Source organism: Cetorhinus maximus, chromosome 10, assembly GCF_964194155.1.
Source record: "Cetorhinus maximus chromosome 10, sCetMax3.hap1.1, whole genome shotgun sequence".
NCBI lineage: Eukaryota > Metazoa > Chordata > Chondrichthyes > Lamniformes > Cetorhinidae > Cetorhinus > Cetorhinus maximus.
In genome coordinates, this window is record NC_135888.1 from 63,619,671 (window position 1) to 63,645,314 (window position 25,644).

At 44.5% G+C, this 25,644-nt stretch overlaps 1 pseudogene; it reads left to right on the forward strand.

Moving 5' to 3' along the window:
* Positions 1–225: 225 nt before the first annotated feature.
* Positions 226–18,270, forward strand: LOC144685331 (uveal autoantigen with coiled-coil domains and ankyrin repeats-like; annotated as a pseudogene).
* The last annotated feature ends 7,374 nt before the right edge of the window (positions 18,271–25,644 follow it).

Here is a 25,644-nt window from a genome sequence, read left to right on the forward strand (position 1 = left end):
GAAGACACTAAAGATAAAGAGGCACGGTCATTCGATCTTACACTCACAGTCACCAGCTCGGGCACTGACGCTTCACATACTTTAGAGGCTAGAAAAGTGGAGGGATTTGCATGTGCTGAGACAATGGGTAAAGTACACAGGAACCAGAGTGGAGGGTAAGGTGGGTGCCATTTTGCCAGAGGGTGATATCATGCATTATTTCTGCTGCAGAGGAATTAGGTGAGGATGTTGCCAGGTCAGGCTGCAGAACGAGGCTCATGGATGTACACAACCAAATTCTTGGTGCTGGAAAGCCTGCCAGGAAGCCCACAGTCATCGGGGAGCATGGAGGAGTCCAGCAGCAACTTGGCACTGGGTTTCGTGCAGAACGTGGAGTCCATCCTTTCCAACATGGAATGTGTGGTCACTTCCATCAGCACACCTGTGGTACCTACCCTGAGGCAGCATCTGATGGCTGATTTCACAAGTTCTATTGGAGTGCAAACAGCTTCCATCAAGGGTCTGAATCAACAGTTCCCAAACTGTCGGTTGCAGCCTCAATTGCAGAAAATGCAAATGGGGTAATGAGCTCCCCCTCCTCCGAGACTGTGCCCCGCACTGACTCCACGGCTCAGATGGTGCCTGGACCTGACCTTGCCCTGCTCATCCCCCAGTCCCTCTCTGCGAGCCATGGTCTCCTTTCACTGAGTTTTGAATCCCGACCCCAACTGTGAACCTGGCGACGATCCCTCACTTGCTGAGCTGTGGCCTGTCTGAGCCCAACTCTGTTACGCTGGCATGACCTGGGCTTCAACATAAGCCACCTCAAGACCCACAACCTGCACTTTCACTGCTGCCTGGCCAAGGTCCATCAGCTGGAGAAGCTCAGATGAAGTAATGAACTGGTGAATACGTAAAATAATAACATTTTTATGAAGTACTTTAAAAACACAGATTTTCATATTTGTATTATGTATTATATGTTGGCCTCTAACATGCAATTTTTAATAATTATATATTAAATGTTATAATGCTGCTTTATTGCTGTTTTGTTTTTGTTGGCATTTGAGGTCATGTTAATTTTCAAGTGTTAAAATGGGGTCATAATGGGAAATAGTTTGGAAAGCACTATTCTAAATTCTTCAGTAGAAGGTCAGGCTCCTGCCTTGCAAGCTTAGATTGCTTCCATTATGGCTCTGGGTGCCCACTGTTCAGAGCAGCTTCCAGGAGTCTTATGGCCTTCAACATATACCCAGGACTGCTGTGGTGCTGCCCCTGGAGAGTGGCAGTGGCTCCATGGAACTCAAGCCTGCTTTTCTCTCTCAAGGTGACAGCCTTTCTACTTCTATCCCTGCCACTTTGCCAGTGTCCTTGCTATTGCCTGTCAGCCAGCCAGCCCAGACTGCTGCAGTCCAGGCCGAGATGGTGCAGCTGGGCCTTCTAGGCCCAGAGTGCTTGGGATTTCCCTCAAAAGCCATCTGCAGTCTCCTCAGTTCGAGGTCAGCAGCCTTCCAGCGCCCTGCTGCAGCCACAGGGGAAGAACCTCATTGGAGTACGAGGAGAGGTAAAGGCACATGGAAGACAGGCACTAAGGGAATGCACAAAGGTTTTTGTATGCACAATGCAATGATTGAATTAATGAATTTAGATTGGAAAATGCATTTTATGGGGTTTTTTTTTCACTTTTTATTCTCTGAAAGACATATGATGATCAGCACACTAATTGAACCTTTATTTTTCATATTAAACTGTGTTAAATAATTTATGTTTTTTTGTGATCAGGAACTGAAGACAACAACTGAGGAATGGAATGTTCCAGACCTCCAAGGCTCTGCATGATATGTGTCAGTTGTATAATAAAATCACCAGAGATATTCAGGTTACGATGAGAAGGAAAAGAGAGGCTTTTAGCAGGTACAAGGGAAGCAAATCAGCAGAGGCATTAGTGGAGTATAGAAAGTGCAGGGTGGAGGTTAAGAAAGCAAATAGGAGAGCTAAGAGGGGATATGAGAAAGCTCTGGCTGGTAAAAGTAGGGAAAATCCCAAGATATTCTATAAGTATATCAATGGGAAGAGGATAACCAGGGAAAGAGTAGGGCCCATAAGAGACCGAAGGGGCAACCTATGGGTGGAGCCAGAGGACATCAGTAGAGTGTTTAAAAGAATACTTCACACCCATCTTCACCCAAGAGGATGAGGATGAAGGTATCGAACTTGGGGAGAGAGACTGCGAGGCTATTGAGCAAATTGATATAGGGAGTGACAAGAATTGGAGGTGTTGGCAGGCTTAAAAGTGGACGAATCCCCAGGTCCGGATGGTTTGTGTCCCAGACTGCTGAGGGAGGCAAGGGAGGAGATCGCAGGGGCTCTGACCCAAATTTTTAATTCCTCTCTGGCCATGGGGGAGGTGCCAGAGGACTGGAGAACAGCTAATGTGGTTCCACTATTTAAGAAAGGCTGTAGAGATAAGCCAGGGAACTACAGGCCAGTGAGACTCACGTCAGTGGTAGGGAAACTATTGGAGAAAATTCTGAAGGAGAGAATCTATCTCCAATTGGAGAGGCAAGGTTAGATCAGGGATAGTCAGCATAGCTTTGTCAGAGGGAGGTTATGCCTAACAAATTTGATTGAATTTTTTGAGGAGGTGACCAGGTGTGTAGTTGATGTAGTTTATATGGATTTCAGCAAAGCCTTTGACAAGGTCCCACATGGGAGACTTATAAAGAAGGCAAATGCACATGGGATATAGGGTAATTTGATAAGGTGGATTCAAAATTGGCTTATTTGCAGGAGACAGAGGGTGATGACAGAAGGATACTTTAGTGACTGGAAGCCAGTGTCCAGTGGCGTACCACAGGAATCTGTGCTGGGTCCTCTATTATTTATCATTTATATAAATGACATAGATGACTATGTGGGGGGTAGGATTAGTAAGTTTGCGGATGACACAAAGACTGGCTGGGTGGTTAACAGTGAGGTTGAGTATCTTGGGCTACAGGAAGATATAGACGGGATGGTCAAATGGGCAGACAAGTGGCAGATGGAATTTAACCCTGAAAAGTGTGAGGTGATACACTTTGGAAGAAGTAATTTGACAAGGAAGTATTCAATGAACGGCATGACACTAGGAAGGTCTGAGGAACAAAGGGACCTTGGCGTGTGTGTCCATAGATCTCTAAAGGCGGAAGGGGCATGTTAGTGGGGTGGTGAAAAAGGCATATAGGACACTTGCCTTTATCAATCGAGGCATTGATTACAAAAGTAGGGAGATCATGTTGGAGTTGCATAGAACCTTGGTGAGGCCACAGCTGGAGTACTGTGTGCAGTTCTGGTCGCCACCTTATAGGAAGGATATGATTGCACTGAAGGGGGTGCAGAGAAGATTCACCAAGATGTTGCCTGGGATGAAACATTTAAGTTATGAAGAGAGGTTGGATAGACTTGGGTTGTTTTTGTTGGAGCAGAGAAGACTGAGGGGCGACCTGATCGAGGTGTACAAGATTATGAGGTGCATGGACAGGATGGATAGAGAACAGCTGTTTCTCTTAGTTGAAGGGTCAGTCACGAGGGGGCATAAGTTCAAGGTGATGTTAGGGGGGATGTGAGGAAAAACTTTTTTACCCAGAGGGTGGTGACTGTCTGGAACGCACTGCCTGGGAGGGTGGTGGAGGCGGGTTGCCTCACATCCTTTAAAAAGAACCTGGATGAGCACTTGGCACGTCATAACATTCAAGGCTATGGGCCAAGAGCTGGTAAATGGGGTTAGGTAGGTAGGTCAGGTGTTTCTCACGTGTTGGTGCAGACTCGATGGGCTGAAGGGCCTCTTCTGCACTATGTGATTCTATGATTCTGTGATTCTTTGTCCGAACAATGTGCTTTAACTTGAGTGTCAGAAGAAGCCACATACTGCGCATATTTGGGAGGGTTGAAATTGGTCTGCACCGGGACTATGAAATACTACTGTAAAGAATCAGAGGCTGATTTATATGGCACTGATCTTTTTTCCACTGGATTTCACAGAACAATAGTTCAAACTCTTTTTAAGGACTCATCTCCTAGGCCTGGGTTTTCGCTCCCGAAACGAACCTGCAGAGTCCGGAAATCTCCCGACTCATCTCACTCGCCTCAGGGCAAAAAATGCAGTGAATGATGGGATATTTGTTTTAGAGGGTGGGTACAGGATAGATTTGGGCCCACCTCCCCCCAGACCCAGATCAGAGGGGGCCATAGGGGCTGATGAGTACCGGGGTGGACTGGTTAAAAAGTCCACCTTGGTTCTCTGGGATTTTGTCCCAGTTGTTTTGTTGAATATTCGGCCCTCTCGGCCTCACCGCCCCCACCCCCCTCAACTTCCCAGCCCCATACATGCCAAGTCATGCATCCCACCCACCTTCATGGCCCCTTATAACGCCTATGTCGATATAGTGCCAAATTATACCAACCCCTCCAGGCCTCACCCACCAACCTTTGCCCTTATACCCTCCATGCCAACTCACCCAGTATCCGCAATTGGCAGACCTCAGAACCATGCTGAGATGAAATAAAATAAAGTTGTAAATAGCTATTACAGACTTCACCACATATAAAAAAAACACTCCCATTCATGAAGGAGGAGATGGTAGCATGGTTGTAATGTCACTGGACTAGTATTCTAGAGCCCCAGGCTAATGCCCTGGGTAAATGGGTTCAAATTCCACCACGGCGGCTGACGGAATTTTAATTTAATTCATAAAATCTGGAATCAAAAGCTAGTCTCAGTAATGGTGACCTTGAAACCATCATCAATTGTCATAAAAACTCACCTGGTTCACTAATGTCCTTTAGGGAAGGAAATCTGCCACTCTTTCCTGGTCTGGCATCCATGTGACTCTAGACCCACAGCAATGTGGTTGGCCCTTAACTGCCATCTGAAATGGCCTAACAAGCCTCTCAGTTCAAGGGCAGTTAGGGATGGGCAACAAATGCTGGCCTTACCAGCAATGCTCATATCCCATGGAAAGATAAAGAAAAACAAGCCCATTCAATACATTTAAATCCCCTAAAATATTTAGTCCCTTATAATAACAAACATTTGTATTCATAGCCTCATATCAAAGATGGCTAATCCTTTATTAATTTCTTGGAGCTGTCAATCAAACTGTGAACTTAAAGGCCCCCACTATGATAATGATAGGCTTTCAGGTTGCAGCCAAGCGTCAAAAATTCTATAATGATAGCGTTTAGGCTTATGCCAACAAACAGCTATTGAAACTGCAAGCACAGTTTTTTACAACTCACAGACACAGGTAGGCTGCTTTTTAATTTTTAAAGGGCTGGCCATTTAAATAACTTGACAGCTTGACAGTTCCACAGATCTTATCGCCCTTCACAAGCATTTACATCTACTCTAAAAATTCGTAACTTGCGCACTGTGGGATAAAGCCCTCGCTCCAGCGAAAATGGGGTCTGTTTGAACTCAGTACTGAGTTCAAATTGTCCTGTTGAGTTCAGGTTTCCCCCATGTGTGAGTCACACCCCACTCCCATCAGAAATGGGGCCAGGGCTCACAGATCCGGGTTTCCAGTGCCATTTTGGATGTGGTACCTCTACGAAAGTGTAGGCCTTAGTCTCATTGTTGCTCTTAATTAGTTTGGAATTAAAAACCTTGGCAATATTTTCCAAGTTAATAGAAAATGTAAACTGGCATGGCTGCTGATTCACCAAGAGCCTGTTTTGTGCAGCTGACAGAAAGCAGTTTCATCCCCTGGAATTTAGTTTTACCCGTTTTCCATGCAGTTTAGAAATTCAAATGGGAAATAAGGATGTGAAAAACAGTTGAACATTGCTAGATAGAGTAGGAAGTTATCACAGAAATGGAAATGAACTGCAAGGAAGATTGAAAAGAGACTCCATAGGCTAGGCTAAGATTGTTGATGTCGGCGGGTTTTATTTTTAGCTAGAGTTAACACATGTTGTCTTGTGTATGAGACCGTTGAATTTTAATCCCAATGTCATAAAAGCTGCTTTTGATGACAATTATTTTTTTCCTTGGTGGCTGTGGTGTTCATCCCAACATACTGTTCTCACCTTTGGAGCTCTTATCAGGAACTCTATTAAAGCAGATGTCTGGCTTGCCCTGAGGGTATAAAAAGCAATTAGGGAGACTGTTCCATCATACTATCATAAAGCCTGTCATTGTGTCATTTACAGAATTACTATATCTTCTCTTTCTCTCTCATTTCAAAGTACTTTCAAGAGAAGTAAGATTATTTTAACAGAATATCTGATGGGGGCCATCAGCAAATTCTCCATAGGACTGAATTTTGATGAATGCTTAACTGATCAGTCAAAATATTAGAGTCAAGCCAGCTTTTTTGGACAGCATTTTAACTTGGGATCCCACAACCCATTTAATTATCCATTTTCCTGAGGAATCATTACAACGCAAGGTGTATTATATTAGTATTTACTGGCCAAACCAGGATGGCTGGAACAGGCAATATATATTGGGAAATTTCAGCCTTAACTGCTCCTTTCATGCAAGTTTCCTGAGGCCAGGAATTTTCTTGGAGTGGTTACTGCTCTGCCATTGTAGGTTTGCTGGACTTTTGCAGGAAACCAAGGGCTGCATTGAAGAGTTTACCAGTCTAAGTTGTTCCAATGAATGGAAGGCGAGAATTTGGGGACCCTGATGACAATTGAATAGGATGGCTTTTGTCGTTCGATGTGCTACTGGAAATTCTACCTAGTCCACAACAATACAACGGCAACCAAGAAGTTACTCCAGACAGGGCTATACAGGTTTGTTTTGACTGTGAAAGGAGTCAAGGGTTATGGGAAAGTGGAGTTTTGACCACAACCAGATCAGCCATGATCTTATTGAATGGCGGGGCAGGCACGAAGGGCCGAATGGCCTACTCCTGCTCTAAGGTTCTATGTTCCAAGGTTCTATGTTCCAATGGAGTCTAAAATCATGGTGGTTGGGTGTCATCAGCACACATTTGGAAATTGATGCTGTTGGATTATGGTAGTTTTGAAGGTGGAGTGAACACGGGATGAAATTAAAAAGTTGAGATATGAAACTTGGTAGAACCCTGGTTAGACAACACGTGGAGTGCAGTGGACAGTACTGGTCTCCATGTTATAAAAAGGATACAGGAACACTGAAGAAGGCACAAAAAAGGTTTACTAGGATGATACCAGTCTGAAACGCTAATATTAACTATTAGCCCAGTTAATAGGCTGGGACTTTCTTAAGAGTTGAGGGACAATAGTCCCTCTAGGTCCCACAGTGACCCAAAAGTTCCCAAGCAGGTCAAGCATAAGTTGGTCCCTTTAAGTTACTGTGGCTAAATGGCCGCACAAAAAAATTTAAAGCACCCACGCACTTGTATTAATAGGCCATGCACAACACAAAAATAAAATAGAGGGAATGTTGTTGAGGGAAAAACTGATAGATGTTTAAGATTATGAGAGGGTTTTATAGGGTTGACATCGACAAAATGTTTCAGCTTGCAGGTAAGACAGAATCAAGGGCCATTAATGTAACGTGGTCACCAATAAATCCAATAGGGAATTAAGAAGAAACCTCTTTATCCGAACAATGTTAGAAAGTGGAAAGTAGTTGCTGAGGCGACGAGCATAGATGTATTGAAGGGGAAACTAAATAAACACATGAGGGAGAAAGAAAGAGAAGGATGTGTCGATGGTGTTAGACGAAGAGGGGTGAAAGGAGGCTTGTTGGAATATAAACACTGGCGTTGACCCAAATGATCTATTATGTAATTCTATGAAATACCTGAGGAAGGGAAACGGTTAATGATATCAATTAGCCTTGGGCCAAGAAGAGATATTCAAATAATCAATCTGGGATTGAGTTAGGAGGGGAAATCATGGGAACAGATATTGAATCTCATGAGGTGTGTCCAATGGGGAGCAAACAGAGGAGAAGTCGCAGAATACCCTGGAAGTCAGGGGAAGCACTGGAGGAGTGTTCAAAGCAACTGGCAAGCAAACTGAAAAGAAAGTTAGTGGATATTTTCTGTCTTATTTACCCTAATTTGTGTGTATCTTATTCTTACCAATTCATTCCTGTTTGCAGAGTTGGGTAAAATGTTCCATTAACTCACTTGCATCCATTTATAATTTGGACCATTTTACTTCTGAACTGCATGGGGATGTTTGTTAATATGGTGAATATATTTTTGGTAGAATCAAAGTGAGAATCTCTGCTGTATTTAAGACATTGATAAAGCAAGAAAATGAATGGAAATAGGACAGGGGAGAGCGTGAGGTTGAACTGTCTACCATTCTCATTTACTTGAACTATTTTTGTTTTATTGAATAAGATCTCACGGCTGTGTGGTACCTTGTTGGGAAGGGAGACTTCCTTCAAGCAAACTTCTATGAGTGCCATTGGACAGTATGGTTTTATTCTCAGCAGCCTGATATATATTTTACAATTAAGATTTTGAATATGCAGTACTCATTTTCAAATCTATCCTTAGAATGGAAGGTGAGAAAAGAATTTGGACTAAATTATATGGGAGAAGGTGGGGGTATCACTATATGATGTAAAGAAAAACTGTCTGTCTCTTTTTCCCTTCACTAGGATGTGTATTTGACCAGGTGCCCACATGCCAGTATTATGCTAATGCTGCTACCAAGTCAGTTCCTATTCCCCATACCTAGTGATGGCATTCTTCTGTTGAAAAATGTGTGGGCCCAATTTTTGGCTCTGTGCCTATGTCCATGTAATTCAGCAAAGACACATGAGGGAGGAATGGTGGCTGTATGTGTCAGAGATTTGGAAAGAGTTGGAGTCATGCTGTGATAGTCAGCAACCTTTACCCTCATTGTGAAGCTGGTAGCTTTGGTTGGCAACTTGATCAGTATCTCAGTAGGACAGTCAAAGCTGTTTGGCACAAGGTTACTAAGATATTCAAATAAAATAGTAAATATAGAAACCTATTCTTGTTTCAAAGGTTCATAATAATCCCTCAATTCCAAATGATTACTCGCCTGGCATAGAACACTGAGCAGTACTTATTACCTGAGCAAGAAATCCAACAGAGTTTATGACACATGACATGTAGAAACTGAATGCTTGAAACTAAGTTTGGTATCATAATGAAATACATGTTTCACTTTACAAATGGCAAAGGGTGGGTGTAATTTGTGGACCAGTTTGACCATTGTTCCTAACTCATCCATCCACCATACCAGATTTAATGGTAACTGTAACACTGCACAAATGCAGGAGAATCCAGACACAGTTGACAGCCAACATATTGGTAGTGTTCTCGGCCATTACTAAAGCAGATGTCTGTCTATTGCCAATCGTCATTCCATTATTTATTATTTGGCTGGCATTTATTCTAAATGAACACTTTTTGACCATCCTACTCCTGATTTTCTTCTTTCATGCCAGTACCCTGTCTCTATTATTGGTTTAGGTACATAGGTTGTTTTGCCATTCTTTTTATTCATTCACAGGATGTGGGCTTCACTGGCTGGGCTAGCATTTATTGCCCATCCCTAGTTGCCCTTGAGAAGGTGGTGATGAACTGCCTTCTTGAACTGCTGCAGTCCCTATGATGTAGCTATACCCACAGTGCTGAAAGGAAGAGAGTTCCAGGATTTTGACCCAGCGACAGTGAAGCAATGGTAATATATTTCCAAGTCAGGATGGTCAGTGACTTGGAGGGGAACCTCCAGGTGGTGGTGTCTCCATCTATCTGCTGCCCTTGTCCTTCTAGATGATAGTGGGTTTGGAAGGAGCTGTCTAAGGAGCCTTGGTGAATTCCTGCAGTGCATCTTGTAGATGGTACACACTGCTGCTACTGTGCGTCGGAGGTGGAGGGAGTGAATGTTTGTGGATGGTGTGCCAATCAAGCGGACTGCTTTGTCCTGGATGGTATCCAGCTTATTGAGTGTTTTGGGAGCTGCACTCATCCAGGCAAGTGAGGAGTATTCCATCACACACCTGACCTGTGCCTTGTAGATGGTGGACAGGCTTTGGGGAGTCAGGAGGTGAGTTACTCGTCGCACAGTTCCCTTTGCACACATACAGGGCTGTACCTTGGAGATGTATATAGTTATGAGTTGACAATATGTGGTTTATGTTCAACCATACAAGCCTCCAGACCTTTTAGTGAGACACCAAACATTTTTTCAACATGGTAGCAATGAAGGATGGGCCCCAAAATCCTGAAAGCATGAAAAAGTAAAGAAACTGCAGATGACCTAAATTGAAGACACAGCTGGAGATCACCTAAAAAATGTTCCGACGCCAGGCCTGATTGAACACAGAAGCAGAATCAAGGGGCTTAGCAGATCACAGAAGACTGAGCAAAATTCAAAAAAGGAAAATAGTTGATAGTCAGAAGAATAATCCACTGTCCAGATGAAAAGAAGAACCTGGGTGAATACAGAGTCAAGAGATCCAACCAAATCACAAGAAGGGTGACCAAAGTATAGTCAAAAGGCTGAGATTACTTTTTAAAATAGGCAGCAATCAGGATCAGCACTAGAATTTCAGAGTGAAGCTGCAAGGAAGCTGCAACAACAGCTCCACAGCTGGCACCATAATACATGGTGGACCTGCGAGGATGAATGAAAACAAAGTTTTTAAAACAGCAGGCTTAACTAAAAAAATCATCTTCTATTTCATTCCCAGGCTTAAAGAAAACAAGTAGCTGGCCCAAATGACTTGTTTTGAAGGTTTCCTGCAGAAAGAATAAGTTCAGAAAATGGCCCCGTCAGCACAATGGGAGCCACCAAAACCTGACAAATGCAGGAAGAACAAGAACAGAGAGAAGGGGAAAAAATGGCTGCTGCAGTGCCGTCTTGAAGAAAGAAAACATTAAAGAGGTGTTCCCGTCTTATGAAAAATGGCCAAGGATATTAAATTCAAACTATCAGACCAATTTATCATGCAAGGGCCAAACCAGACACAAAATTGGGTGTCATAGAGAAGAAATGTTTTAGATTAAAGGAGTACATCAAGATTAAGTCAGAAATCAGAAAATGTACAAGTTAATACATTTTTCTACACGTTTGGTGTATTTGTGGATGAAGTGATCCTAATGCAAGGCATTGATGAATCCTCAACCAGCTTTGATTAGATATTAAAAGTATTTGTTTCAATCTTCAAGTTGTGGAGTTCACAGAGCTTAATAAAGAGGGATAGAACAACCCCAAGAAAGCAACAAAAGAGCAAAAGACAATACCATAGAAAACCAAACACTGGTGGCAGAGAGGTAGAGAACCATCTGGAAGCATTGAAAATATATATTTTTGAAAATCCAAAAGTATTGCCTTAACTGCAAAAGCAGGTGGCAGTGCAGAGCAAGCAACTGACTGAGAATGAAGGAAAGCTATATGATGTAACCCAAAAGAAACAAACCCTACAAAAGGAAAACAAAATAAGACAGGGAAAATGTTCATATCAAAACTGAATTTGAAGACTTAAAACACAAGATTCAAGCAAAGCATATATCTTTGAAAACACATGCTGAGCTAAAATCTTCAATGAATCAAACTGTTCAAGGCCTGAACAAACAAATTTATGAGTATCACAAAGGCACAAAAAGGCTTTGAAAGAAACAGAAAGGTTGAATATTGAGAACAACCCAATAAGCGAAAATCTGAATAATGTGCAAACTCAGTATGTATATCCAGAAAAGCATGAGGAGGAAATAACAACTCTGAATCTCCATTGTTGGCAAAAGTTGTAAAAACTCAACCAGAAATACAGCCAGGCACAACAGCAGTTAGAAAAGTTACTCAAAGAAGTCACTGCCCTGAAAAACCCTTTGAATAATCAATACGTAGCCCTGAAAAAACATAAGGAGCTAAAAAAAAATGTCGAATACTACGCCAGCAAAATCTGCATTGGAACTATCAGTAGTGACAAACAATGCACTGAAATGCAGCATCAGTTGACAAGAGGTCAACAAGAAAATAAACAGTTGAAAGAGCAGCTAATTGTCCTTCAAGATCAAATGCAAAGGGATTACATAACCCTCCAGCAGCATGAAGAAAATAAGACTGTCTTGAACAACAGAATGGAAGAAGAGCAGAATGAAGTTGAGGAGACTCTGCTGAATTACAAGAAAATTTAAGATGAAGCAATTAAGCTTTGCAAAGAAAGGAAAACCTACTGAAGGGCCTTCACACCCCACAAGGATCTCTCAGGTCAAAGTTTGTTCCTATGGAAAATTATGAAGAGAAGCAACATAAATTTAATGTAATGCTGAAAGAATTGAAGAACCAGTTGACAGAGAAGGCTCAGCAATGTTCCATATTCCAGGAAGAAAAAGGTGAGGCTGCAATCAGACGTCCAGGCATTGTAAGAGGAAACACAGTTATAGTGCATTCCTGTTGGAGAGTTTGAGATAATGAAAACATCATTGAACAACAGAGCTCTGGGACTGCTAATGAAACATTAGAACTGGATGAACTTCAAGTATAAGAAGTATCTATTAAGTATCATGCAAAATGCCTGGAATAGTTGGTTGAATGCAGAATTAACACTCAAAACTGATGAAATTCTTGAACTTTGATCCAATCTGAAAAACATGAAAGAGCAAATCCAGACTTTAAAAGCAGTAAAGGAAAATTCTAAGAAACAGACTGAGGATCTAACGAGTGAACTGAATGAGTCTAAGGTGCAGTGAGTGACCATGGAAGAAAGATTCCAAAAGAAACTGAATGTCCAGCTGAAGTTATTAAGCTTGTATAAGGATTTTGCCGATAACTCTGAAACAAAGAAAACTGAACTCACCAGAGAGGTTGCTGAGCTGAATGAAAAGGTTCATAAACTTGAAAGTGAATTGGAAAATAAGAGAGCCAACAGATATTTGGCTACAATTGTGAAACAAGTGGAAATGAAGGTTCCATCTTTGAAATGTCAACATCCAACAAGGGCATGGCAGACCCCATGAATAAAGAAATTCTGAGTCCACTCTAGGGATGAGTGGAGTGAACATTCCCTGTGAAAGGAAAGAGACAAACCCATGGTATCCGAACAAAGAAGATGGGTTGTCGATAAGGAGAAATTCAACTCATAGGAGCGCAAGAAGCGAATCAAATGGAGACAACCAAGTATCATAAACATAGAATATTACAATTTCAATGCCAAACTAACAAAGTCAACCTCAAAACAACCGAGACAACCATTCCTCCAAACGTGACAAGAACAAGACCTGGAAGAAGTGTCAAGGCTCCAGATCATCTGAATTTATGAAGTCAGAGACTTGAGGTGTGGTGGGTTCAAGGGGAGGGTGGAATAGTGGTAGCAAGAAAAGAAGAAAATAAGATTGTATTGTAAATATATTTGGGTAAGGACTTGGGGGAGGTATAGTATAAGGGTGTTTGGGTGTTAGAGTAAGGATTAATGTGGGACTGGGGAAACAGTACCACCCATATAGTAATGTAGGGAGTCAGATGATAGTAGGCTGCTTCCAGTCAAGTCTGGAAGGAGACGGCAGGGAGACAGCAACCATGCAGGGCTGTAACTTGTAGATGTATATTGTTATGAATTGTCAATAAACAGCCTATTTTCAACCATACATGACTTCAGACCTCTTTGTGTGACACCAAAGAACCTGACAACACACATTAAACACTGCCAAGTCATTGGATTCAATAAAAGCTACCAAATTGCCATAAAAGTCCAACTACAAACATGGAAGTTCTTTAACCTTGTTTCCTGGCACAAGAGGTGCGATATGCAAGGTAGCAGAGCCTCTGCCGCTGACCCTGCAAAAATGTTGTCAGGAGGCTCCTGAACTTCTATTTTTCAAATGGGTGCCCACCACATGATATGAGGGCCACGCCTGCCTGCTAGAGAATGGGGCTAGGGAGTTCATACGCTGATGGCCTACTGTTTAGCTGCATTGGTAGCCCCATGGCCAATGTTTAAAGGGGTCCAACAGCTCCCTTTAGAAAGCATACTTCTCCTGGGCCACCGAAAAGCTCCAGCCAATTTCAGACCCCTCCAAGATCACCTTCACCCCTGCTTCAGCCTCAACCAGTGTGGAAACCAACCCGCAGAACTGGCATGTAGAAGCAGGTTGCCAGTTGGTACCTGCAGCTGGTGAGTTAGTGAGGTCCAGGCCACAAAATGGCTCTAGCCTCACACTCGCACCAACAGGCTGCTCTACCAATTGGGTGCGACTTGAACATTACCCACTTTCTTTGAAAGACTCATTACCATCTAATTTTCTGTTAATGAGAATCTCCTTACAATGCCATTGAGAAAAGTGAGAAGCCTTGAATGAGTAAGCACTTGATAAAATGAACACTGCTGTGGAGACCTGTTCCCTTCGCTGAAGTGCTTCTTGTTGATGCTACCTTGCCGTCATTGCTGCATCTGTTCCTCATTAAGTAGTCCTTCATCAAGCTTGCCAACAGATTCCCCTGGCATTTGCAAGTACTGTGTAATAAACTTTGAGTGCAGGACAGGTTTGTTGTAAGAAACAATAAACTTTATTTACAGATTCCAGGTGAGGCTACATGCTTGTTCCAAGACCAAGGCTAAAAAGCTCAATCCCTAAGATTCCCCATGCTTAGGGCTGATTTGTCTATACAGTCACATGATCCCATAACTGTCAGAAATGGTTTAACTTACTATTACTACATTCCTCCACCTTTAATTTTATTTTACCCTCTTATTTACAAAAACATCTTAACCCATATTATACACAATTATGTACAGTTCATGCCATTATAAATTTAGTCTTTGAGGAGGTTTTCGGATTCGGGTAGAGCGACTCAACTCTACAACTGGAGGTTCTTCCATTGGATCGACTTGACCAGGAACTGCAGCATCAGGGACATCCTCAGGCAATGGCAGTTCAGAATTATTTACTTCAACAGAGACATCATTCTTTGTCGATCTGGCACCTTAGGGGTTGAAGTTTCGACTTTGATTTCAGGCGGATTAACTGGTTTTTGGAGGGTTTCTCAACTTCTGAGGCGATCCATGTGTTTTCTCACAATCTTGTTTTCCATTTCTACCTGATAAGATAAAAGTCCTGTTTCAGAGATGACTGCACCAGGGACCCATCTCGGTCTAGTTGCAAAATTTCATACAAAAACTCTCTCCCCCACAGTAAACTCTCCACTTTTACTGTGAACATCATGATTCACCCTCTGGCTACCTGGTTTCTCTCCACCTTCCCCTCTAAATTAGGGAATACTAGACTCAATCTTGTACGAAGTCAGTGCTTCATTAACAATTCTGAAGGTGTTAAACCAGTGGTCGCATGAGGAGTTGTGCGATAGCTGAACAGAAATCTTGAAATTGGTGTTTCCAGCATTCCCTCTGTTAGTTTCTTCATGCCAGTTTTAAAGGTTTGTACGCTCTCTCTGCTAATCCATTGGAGGAGGGATGATACAGTGCTGTTCTGAAGTGTTTAATCCCATTTAGGTTCAAAAATCTTTGGAATTCAGTGAAAGCAGTACCATTGTCTGACACAATAACTTCAGGTAAACCATGAACACTGAAACTCTGGCGCAGTTTTTCAATGGTTGCTGACGAAGTAGGTGATCTCACTTCAAACACGTCCATCCATGTGGAATGTGTGTCAATAGTCACGAGAAACATGGTACCTAAAAATGGACCTACATAGTCTATACGTAGTCTAACCCAGGGTCAACCAGGCCGCTCCCACGGATGTAGTGGAGCTGAAACGGACAACTTCTGCTGTTGCTGACACTGGAGACAGTGCTTCATCATTTTTTCTATATCACTGTCTATTCCTGGCCACCAGATATAACTTCAGATATAAGTTCTGTTGAAGAGTCATACGGACTCGAAACGTTAACTGTGTTCCTCCCCGCAGATGCTGTCAGACCTGCTGAGTTTTTCCAGGTATTTTTATTTTTGTTTTTGTTTTAGATATAACTTCATGTCAGCATCTTCATTTTTGAAATACCAGGATGCGCAATATGAAGTTCTTCCAATAATGGTTCTCTTCCCTGCACAGGGATAATGATTCCTGCTCCCCATAACAAGATACCATCTTGACAACTCAGTTTAGATCTACATATAAAGAATGGGTTTAATTCTTCAGGGACTTGTGCATTTGACCATCCTTGTAATACTTGTTCCCGGACTCCAGCTAAAATTAGATCCCGATTTGTCCAATTCTTTATCTGTCTCGCGCAGACCAGTGAGGAGTCCAGGAAATTCAATGCAAGTACAACCTCTTGAGGTACTGGAACATGTGTAATACTATCTGGAAAAGGGAGATTGACTGAGGGCACCTGCATTTGCTAAATGCACACCCAGACAGTGCATAAAAGTGTACTCATATGCCGACAAAATTAAAGTCCATCTTTGAATTCTAGCAGAGGCTGTCGGTGAGATTGCTTTACCTTCACTAAACAAACCTAACAGTGGTTTGTGATCTGACACTATGGTGAAGTGCTGACCATGCAAATATTGATGGAACTTTTTTATTCCAAATATGATGGATAAGTCTTCTTTTTCAATTTGAGAGAAACCTTTCTCAGCTGCAGAAAAGGTCCTGGATACATACTCTATTAACCTTTCAGATCCATCCTCCCTCTTGTGTGACAATACTGCTCCAACTCCATAGGGAGATGCATCACAAGTGAGTATCAATTCCTTAGATGGGTCATAGTGCACTAGCAGACATGACTAGTGTTAAAGCTTCTTGACCCTTGTGAAGGCTTCCTCTTACTGTGCCTTCCAGGACAATCTGTGGCCCTTCTTCAATAATAAGTGTAAAGGGTTTAACACTGTAGATAGATTAGGCGAGAATTGACTGTAACAGTTTACCATGCCCAAAAAAGGGTTGAGCTCTGAGACGTTGCTAGGAGAGGGCACTTCCTTGATTGCCCTGACTTGCTCCTCTAATGGAAGCAACCCTTGGGCATCCACTCAATGATTCAGATATGCAACTTACTTTGCTTGGAAGGTGCACTTTTCTTTTTTCAAACGAATGCCAACCTCTAAAAATCTCTTCAGAACCTCTTCCAGTTTAGCCACATGTTGTGCTTCTGTGGATCCTGTGATCAGGACATCATCCAGGTACACTATAACTTGAGGAAATCCTTGTAGTAAGATTTCCATAGTTCTTGGGAAAATCACACAAACAGAGGACACACTGAAGGGTAGGTGTGTATATTGGTACAGGCCCTTGTGCGTGTTTATGGTGACATAACTTTGTGATGTATTGTCCAGCTCAAGCTGTTGATACACATGCCTCATGCCCAGTTTAGTGTAGGAGCTTTCTCCTGCAAGTTTAGCATACAGATCTTCAATCTTTGGGATTGGGTATTTGTCTAATTTCGCAACCTTGTTCATATAATCCTCGCAGATGCAAAATGTTTGGTCAGGTTTTATCACATGGACTATGTATGTTTCCCATTCTGAAAATTGGACTGGCTACAATATTCCTAACTTCTAAAGGCATAATTCCACACCTACTTTTTCATATAGTGCGTAAGGCACAGGTCTTGTCTTAAAAGACTGGGTTGTTGCTTCAAAGTCCATGTGTATTTTAGCTTGTAGACCTTTGATTTTTTCCCCAACTCATCTCAGAATACACTGTCTTATTTTTTCAGCAACTCTGGAATTCCTCTTCTCCTGGCCTTGAAAAGTTTCTTCGAAGTTGAGTTCAATTTCTTTCAACCAATCATGGCTGAGAAGGCTAGGTCCTTCTCCTGTTACAATAATTATTGGCAGCTGGGCTGTCTGTTGGCTGTAGGATACAGGTACAGAGGCGATGCTTTTCACCTGTATTGCTTTTCCTGTATATGCTTTTAACTGAGCAGCGGTTTTCTCCAAACTCAATGGCTGGGTAACATTTCTGAGATACTTAAAGATGCGTTCTCCAACCACTGTGGTCGATTCTCCTGTGACCAGCTCCATGAGCAGAGGCTTTCCATTTACTTGAAGTGTAACAGTAATTGGTTCAGTTTTTCTGCCCGTCACTTGTGTAGGGAATAAACGTCAGCCTCCATAATGTCTGGTTCATCAATATTGTGCACTTCATTTAACTTGACCTGCTATCTGAATGGCTGCCTTGATCTAGCCCTGCACTGTTTAACAACATGCCCCTTTATGTAGCAGTATTGGCATTCTGCCTCTTTAAAGCTACAGACTTAGGGTGCATGATTTCCCCCACAATGGTAACACTTTAATTCTGGATTACTGGTGAGCTGCTTCCAATATTTCTTTTCATTTTTCCAGCGGTAGGGACTGTGGCCCTCTTCGCGGTTGCCTCCCTGGTCTTCGCGCTGCACCTGGCAGCAGGTTCCCGTCCTAGCTGCTAAATGGCATCATGTTATACACTGCAAAGCCTGTGAATCCCTCTCAGCACTCTCCATTGCCAGCGCTATCTCTATGGCACGTTTCAGGTCTATCTCAACTTCTGCAAGCAAACTGCACTGAATGGCATCATCGTTTATGCCAGAAACCAAACGATCTTGCAACATGTCGTTTAAAGTATTACCGAAGTCACAGTGCTCCATGAACTGTTTTACCTTCACGACGTACATTGCGAATGACTCATCAGGGGACCTTGCTTGAGAGTTAAACTTGATTCTTTGCATGATCACTGGGGGTTTAGGATGAAAATGTCCCTTCACGAGGTCTACTAGCTCGGTGAAGGATCGGGAATTTGGCACATTCAGAGCTGTCAAGATCCAGATTAGGTTATACGTTTTACTCCATCAGACACTCAGGAGAATTAAAAACAAAAAACTGCGGATGCTGGAAATCCAAAAAACCAAAACTCAGGAGAATTGCCTTTTGTTTATGCTCTGCTGTTATTTCATTAGCTGCAAAGCAGAAACCTAATCGCTCAAGTTATTGACTCCAGTCCTCGATGGATGAATTGTGTGGGTCACTCCTGCCAAAGTGAGGCATTGCTGGTGAGTATATTTTTCTTTCCTTCCCTTAAAATATCGGAATTCTCACAGTCGCGAGGCAAGCTGCTGCGTCGGCGCTATTTATCCTCATCGCCAATTGTAATAAACTTGGAGAGTGTAGGACAAGTTTCTTGTAAGAAACAGTAAACTTTATTTACAGACTCCAGGTGAGGCTACATGCTTGTTCCAAGACCAAGGTTGAAAAGCTCCTCCCTGAAGATTCCCCACACTTAGGGTTGATTCGTCTATACACTCACATGACCCCCATGACAGTAAGAAATGGTTTAACTTACAATTACTACAGACTCCTCCAGTTAATTACAACCTTCTTTGGAAATTTGGTGTAACGGAACCATATGCGAAAAAGACTATGAGGGAATGTGAGTTCTCTCAAAGTGCATGACGAGATACTTCTCAATTTGAATTATGAGCTTTAAAAAATTCTTACATTTTTTAATGCTGGTAACTGCAGCTAAAAGCAGTGTTCTATTGATTTAAAGTATGTATACATCCAAGCTGGACAACTGTTATGTTTGCTGCTCCTTGAGTGAGATGATCAGAGGCAGACTTCTACCCTGTTGGAACGAATATGCCAATGAGAGATATTTGGGAAATGTTATGCTGTGTTCAAGTGCCTAATTAGAAGTAAGTTCAAGGTTTCAGATTTGATGGGACAAATTCTATTGGAGGTGGAGTACCCATTAAATCTTGGGGAGCCGTGTTGGGACGCGGCATTTTACCAAGGGGGGCACTGGATGATGAGAGGCTGCCTGCTCCAAGGAGGCAGGCAGCCAATTAGCATAATTAAAAGTCTAATTAGGTGTCATTTTATGGGGCTGCTAGCAATGGCAGAAAACTGACAGAGCACTGTGAGTTCGGGACATCGCTTAATGTTATGTTAAGAGACCAATTAGTGTGTGGGATTAATGAAGGCGCCATTCAATAAAAGGTTGTTGTCAGAAACAAATTTAGACTTCAGCAAGGTGCTGGAGTTGGTGCTCGCAATGGACAGCGCAGTCAGGGACTCAGAAACAATCAGGGGAGCACAAAATGGTGCCATCATTCGCGTCGGGAGGGAAGGACCGGCTCGAAATGGCGCGGAAGCGCAGGGCTCCACGGAAAGACGGGAAACAGCCGCCATTAACAGACCAGCAAAAAACAATAGTTTAACGGATAAAAACCACGTTCATAATAGCAGGATTGGAACCAGACAGCCTGCAAAGGAATGACAATTTAAAAGAACCGAGTGTTTCTACTGGCATCTCAATGGGCGAATTATCTGATATCGTAAAGACAGATTGAGGCCAAATTTCAAACAAAAAGGCAGAAGTTGTGAAATTTATATAATGGAGGAACCAGAAGAAACAGAGTCAGATATTTACTCACTAAACAACTTAAAAATGGGTATTATAGAGCCAATGTGACAGTAGAAGTCAACAGAAAACCCATTCGAATGGAGGTGGATACAGGCGCGTCCACAACAGTTATAGGGGACCATACGTTTAAGTATCTGAATGGAGGAGGCCACTCACTAAAGCTGGAAAACTCAGATGCCAGATTAAGGACGTAAACTGACGAAGACATTCGAGTAAGAGGTATATGCAAGTTTCCAGTACAATATAGAAACCAGCCTGCTAACCTACCCTTGATAGTGGTAGCAGGGGAGGGTCCAACTCTACTTAGTCAGAACTGGCTTAAGGAAATAAAGTTGGAGTGGACTGAGATTTTTCAACTCACAATAATAGATCTGCAATTATTAAAGAAATATGCCTCTGTGTTCAGGGAAGAGGCTGGGAGCCCTGAGGCTGCAAGCTAAATCCACGTGGATCCTGGGGCAACCCCTAGATATTTGAAGGTGAAGCCAGTCCCCTATGCATCATGAGAAAAAGTGGATATTGAATTGGACAGGCTGGAAAGGTTGGGAGTCTTACAACCTGTACAATGTTCTGAATGGGCAGCGCCCATAGTTCCAGCACTAAAGCCTGACCAGTGTGTGAGAATATACGGGGACTACAAGTTGACCGTTAACAAAGTGGCCAGGCTTGACATGCATCCTATACCACCAATTGATGAATTGTACTCCCAAGCTGGCAGGGGGAATCATATATACAAAACTCGACGTGAGCCACGCTTACCAGCTAGTCAAGCTAGAAAAGGCCTCTCAGGATTTTGTGACTATCAACACACAGAGGGAGTTATACTAGGTTACCCTTCAGAGTCTCATCAGCTTGTGCCATGACTTTGGAAAATTTGCTCCAAGGTCTACCCCATGTGGTGGTTTATTTCGATGATGTCCTAGTAACAGGACTAACTGATGAAGAACATCTGGCTAACTTGGAAGATGTATTGAAGTGTTTCTCACAAGCCGGAGTACGCTTGAAAAGGTCCCAAAAAGGGAGGCACCCCAGCTTGCCCAGCCAACAGTCAACCAGGTTTCACTTGGCGGGTTGGACACATGGTGCTGCCCTCCCCTGCCACGGATAAAATCCCAGCGGCGGCACAAAGAGGCCTTCAGAGGTTATTGGTTGGCCACTTAAGGACCTTAATTGGCCCATGGGTGATCTGGCTGCTTGATACCTCCCTGCCGCTAGTAAAATTGCAGTGGATGTGGGCAGGAGCAGGAAGATGCCTGGAACAGAACTGCTGGCATGGCAACTAATTTTATGACCTCCCTCACCTGCCGTCCTGCCCCCAGGGTGGGTGGGAGACAATAAAATTCTGAACGGGGTGCTAGTCCTGACACAGAAATCTCCTATATACCCAAATTTACCTGATGCCAGATTATTAATATGAACAATTGAATAAAGTTCTTTTTCATTTGGTGTCATATTTGATAATGTCCCCATTAAACATGATGATACATAGGGCTGAATTTTCCCAGAATTGCACGAAGTGCGGTAGCAGGCGGGTAAAATGGAGTCCAACCTACCGATGAAAATGGTGGGTTTTCACGCTGTATCTTTCCGAGCCCGGCTCATTATATATTCACCCCCGCGAAACATGCCGTTTCCATGGTGGGCGGGCTCTCATTCGCCTGCTCGCCATCACCCCACTGTTGCATCACACCGGCCGCCATCTTTAAATGTCAGCCGCCAGCAAAGCGCTCATCGCCACCAGCTCACCACCGCTGCCTGGGAGACATGGCCAGCAGAGGCAAAAAAGACTGCAGCTCCCCACTTCAACGATGGGTCCCTTGAGCGACTGCTGGATGCCATAAATGCCCGCCGGGATGTGCTCTGGCCACAGGATGGGTAGCAATGCCATCAACCCGGCTTGGGAGGTGGTGGCAGCGGTGGTCAGCGCGAATGCTCTGCAGAGGAGGACAGCCACCCAGTGCCGCAAAAGGATGAATGATGATCTCCATTCTGCCAGGATTAGTCGCTATTTTCATCACTTCCAACTCACACACTCACAAACTCATCACACATCCACAGGGCCCTCACTCACTGCCAGTGCAAGGGACATCACTATTCACTCTTTCACACACACCGCCACTGTCCTCATCCCGCCCATGGGACCACTCACCACCCACACAGGACAGGCATACTTATCATCTGGCCTGTCAGGCATCCTAATACACTCTCCCCATCTCTATCCATGCAGGATAAACTGGCTCACAACAGGAGGGAAAGGTCGCAAACAGGTGGAGGGATACCAGAGATCAAAGTTCTGACAGAATTCGAAAACAGAGCCATCCAGCTGGCCGGCGATGACTGGAACCAGTCCTGTGCTGACGGTGAGGTCGGCGCTGCTCTACCAAGTGAGGATCGAGCAGTGCGACATCCATCAGACAACCATACTATGAGTGATGTATCCTCTTTCACAGGCCACTGCCATGCACTAATTATCTCCCCTTGCTTTTGCATGCACTTTGGCAAACGGCCGACAGAGTCCCCAACCAAGAGCCTCCAATCAAGACCCGAAGAAACCCCTGAAGAGGAATCTGGAGGCACCCTCCCTGAAGTCCCGTCACAGCGCTCACCCACACCCTCCACCAGCGCTGAGACAAACGCCTTGGTGGGACCTAGCTTTAGAGTAGCCTCGGGATCAATATCTGGTGAGCACATTGCACTGTCTGATCCCGGCAGGACTGCTGGAGGCCAGAATGTTGCTGAGTCCGAGTCAGATGACGAGCCTCTGGACTCGGTCATGTCACAGTTGCTGGAGCTGCAAAGGCAAGCTCGGGAACAACAGGAAGCGATGTCCGCTGCACTCCTCAGATTGCAAGGCATGATGGAGGAGTCCTTCTGTATTCAGGCTGAGGTGATAGTGCCGGTATTGCAACGCACCGAGGTCAACACTGGTAGAATGGTGGCCACCACGGAGACCTTGGTCCAGGACTTCGCTCCAGCCCTGCAGCGTGGGCTCAACTCCATCGCTGATGCCACAGTTGGCCTCCAAAAATGTGTACATGAGAGGGGTGCTGGACAGCTCGATCTCACTCCAGCTACCCTTTCCGCTCACGGAATCAGCCAGGGGCCCTCGGGCACCCATAGGGAGGAGGATCAGCAGGTGCACGCTCCGAGGCCATCCACCCAGGTGACTCTGGGAGTGACCGACCCATCCGACTCCCCTCTTCCTGTAACCTCTGCAGATCTAGCTTCACAGGCCAAGGAGGGTGCCACTGCCACATAACAGGACCCCAAAAGCAGGCAGCAGCCCTCCAAATCTCAGCTCTCCTGAGGGCGCTTGCCAAAGTCATCACAGACAGGGCATCACTGGCTGCCTCCACCTCCGCTGAGTGTAGCAGTGGAGACCTGAGCGCCACATGAGTGCAGTGAATCGCACCCTGCACCTGTGGGAATCCCGAGATCAGGGCGAATCCAATGGCCCTTGCACCCTGCCTGTCCTGGTCCAGGGCAAAATGCACAAAGTTGTGTGCCATGGAGAAGATGGCATCCGTGACCTCATGGGTGCATTTGTGGGTGACAGATTGTGAAATCCCACAGAGGTCACCTGTGGAGCTCTGAAAGGAGCCACTGGCATAGAAATTGAGCGCTGCAGTCACTTTCACAGCCATTGACAGTGGATACCCTCCATGTCCCTGCAGTAAGTGGCAGATGTGACGAGGTCCCTAGACATGCGCAGTCATCGGCGACACTGGTTCTCAGTCATCTGCAGGAATGGCAGGTGGCGTGTATATACCCTGGGCATCGCTAGGCACCGACCAGTCACAGCTCACTGTCACTCCTGGGCAATGTGTGCGGGAGCCCCAGCTGCCCCTTCTTCATGAGGTTGCTGCTCCTGCCTTTGCATGGCCAGGTACTTTAGTCACTCTCTCCTCCAACTTCTATGGTCTCTGTAGGCCATCAGGCATACAGCTAGGTCATCAGGATCCATGATCCTGATGTGGTCCTCCTGCGCTACAAAAGAAAGAGATGTGGTAATCATGGCTGTACTTAGTACCTTTCCCGGCCCTGTGTGACCGCCCCTTAATACTTCCCAGAAAGTGCTGGTCACCCCTCGGATGGCCAGAGATGAATGCGCTGTATAGCTGCCCTGTCAACCTACGACATGGGGGACACTGGTCTAAACCAGGATGCTGGGATGTCAAGGGGCTGTGAGCACCTCCAGCAGTGACTGCTCCATAGCCAGCATTGGCGAGGAGATTGTACAACGTGTGCAGTCCAACTGCTCCGTGGTCCAATAAAGTGGTGGTGGACTCGAAGTCTGTTCTTGGGGTGGTTGGGGGCGGGGGTGGGGTAATGTATGGAGTGCGTGGTGGCCCTTCGGTGCCTCCGCAATGCTTGCATGGGTGGGCAGACTACCTGACCCCAATCTTATCACTGTGGCTGCGCCTGACCTGTCTTAGTTGCAGAGGCATGGTCAGTTTATATAGGTGTTCCTAATGTGTGGCCACTTCCCTCGCTTACCCTGCCCCCACCCACCTGTGCGTGGGATGCAGCGCCAGGACAGCACTTGACACCCCCACTCAGCAATCGCCTCCAAGGCTGGCCAGCACTTGCCCCCAGACATCTCCCCTCAGCAATCGCCTCCAAGGCTGGCCAGCACTTGCCCCCAGACATCCCCCCTCAGCAATCACCTCCGAGGCTGGCCAGCACTTGCACCCAGACATCCCCCACTCCTCAGCAGATGCCTGCGGGGCCAGGCATCAGTTTCCCCTGCCCCCCAACACTCCTGAGGCCTGTAAACAATGGGCAAGCTGTGGAGAACGCTGCCACTCACTCACCTCAGTTCCCCCAAAGTGAAGGTCATCAAGTGCATGTCACCTGTGTGCTGTTGTGAAACACGTCGGCGTGCTTTCCCGCCAACATGGACAGACGATACAGTGGGGTTCATCAAGCCTGGCGGGATGGCCTTTTAATTATAGGCTAATGTATTACAATTAGCTCCCCGTCGACCGATGGCGGGAAACGTGGCCCACCGTTGTTGGGCTGAGCAGACGATCGCAACCTGCCTTCACGCCGTTGTGAAGTGGGTCCCACCCTATTTTCCACGCATGCCACCTATCCCACCCGCCGCCAGCAGGCTAGGAAAATTCCACCCATAGTTTTTGAATGAATTTCATTCATTCCTTCAATCATGAAAGTTCAATTTTATTATATGTATGATTAATCTCTGGAATTTTATAACTTTTTGCCATTTAATTTTAATTTTTATTTTTAGAATATGTGACTCTCTTACAATGGAGGATTTTCACCTGAAACTCTTTTTTAATTTTTGAAAGAACAGGATAATAGCAATCTGACATGTTCAAATGAAACCTCTTCCTTACCAAGTGCCTTAATTTTCTGTTTTTAGCAATAAGTGCTTCCA